The sequence below is a fragment of the Octopus bimaculoides genome, chromosome 3 (genome assembly GCF_001194135.2).
Source record: "Octopus bimaculoides isolate UCB-OBI-ISO-001 chromosome 3, ASM119413v2, whole genome shotgun sequence".
NCBI classification, from domain to species: Eukaryota; Metazoa; Mollusca; class Cephalopoda; order Octopoda; family Octopodidae; genus Octopus; species Octopus bimaculoides.
Genome location: NC_068983.1, coordinates 147129209 through 147130312, shown reverse-complemented (window position 1 = coordinate 147130312; position 1104 = coordinate 147129209). Strand labels below are relative to the sequence as shown.

At 34.1% G+C, this 1104-nt stretch overlaps 2 protein-coding genes across 3 annotated transcripts in view; one reads left to right on the top strand and one right to left on the bottom strand.

Annotated features, from left to right (window-relative positions):
• LOC106875508 (serine protease 48) overlaps nucleotides 1-1104 on the top strand; it is a 466125-nt gene that overhangs the window by 255409 nt on the left and 209612 nt on the right. The window lies entirely within an intron of this gene.
• LOC106884080 (MAM and LDL-receptor class A domain-containing protein 2) overlaps nucleotides 1-1104 on the bottom strand; it is a 138597-nt gene that overhangs the window by 87047 nt on the left and 50446 nt on the right. The gene's annotated exons all lie outside the window — the stretch shown is intronic.

Genomic DNA, 1104 nt, shown 5'->3' with positions numbered 1-1104 from the left:
GATTTCTTGTTTGTACTTGTCAGGTTCCTTAAATACTGAAAACAGTTTTTTGCTTTGCTCATGTTTTGTGGCTATTTGCATTAGTTTTCCTTGCTTCTGAAGTAGGTATTTTTGCAGTCCTTTGGTGGTTATTCTATAATAGTTTTCCAGCTGTATAAGGCCTCTACCACCTTCTGTACGTTGTATATATAACCTTTCTATGTCAGATTTTGGGTGGTGTATCCTATAGCCTGTCATTATTTTTCTTGTTTTCCTGTCTATTTTGGTTAGTTCATTTAGTGTCCAGTTAAGGATATTGTAGCTGTAACTTATAACCAGGACAGCTAAAGTGTTAATACCCATTATCTTGTTTTTAGCATTGAGCTCTGTTTTCAGTACTGATCTAACTCGTGTATAGTACTCTTTCTTTATTTTTTCTTTCATTTGTGTGTGTTGTATTCTATCTAGTTTATTGACTCCTAAATATATGAATGTCTGGCTTTGGTCTAATTCTCTTATTTCTTTGGCTTTATCTAGTGTGATGTTGCTACTCTTAACTAGTTTTCCTCTTTTCAGGGTTGCTTTGGCACATTTTTCTAATTCAAATTTCATATCTATTTCTTTGGTAAATCCATGTACTGTCTGTAGTAGTGTTTCCAGCTGTTTATCATTTGTAGCGTATAGTTTTAGATCATCCATATATAAAAGGTGGTTGATTGTTTTGTCATAACATTTGTATCCGCATCCAGGTCTATTTAGCAATTCAGTTAAAGGTGTGAGTGCCAGGCAGAACAGGAGTGGAGAGAGTGTGTCTTCCTGGAATAATCCTCTTCTAATGGGGATGGCTTTAGTTATTATTATTATTATTATTATTATTATTCAGTAGTTTTATTTTTATAACGTGCTTTCACTTCACTACCGAGCGCAGCTCTGTGCGCCTTGGGTATGTGCTGTGGTGCTCTTATGTTTACTGTATTGAAAGTGTTTTGCATAGAATGTGTGCAGTACCCAGTAGTGCAATTTTCTGTATGTTATATATATTTGTAAGTCCTGCTATTTTTGTTATGTATTTGTCTGAATATTTTTTTATTATACCTAAGGCACCTACTATGATAGGAATTGTTT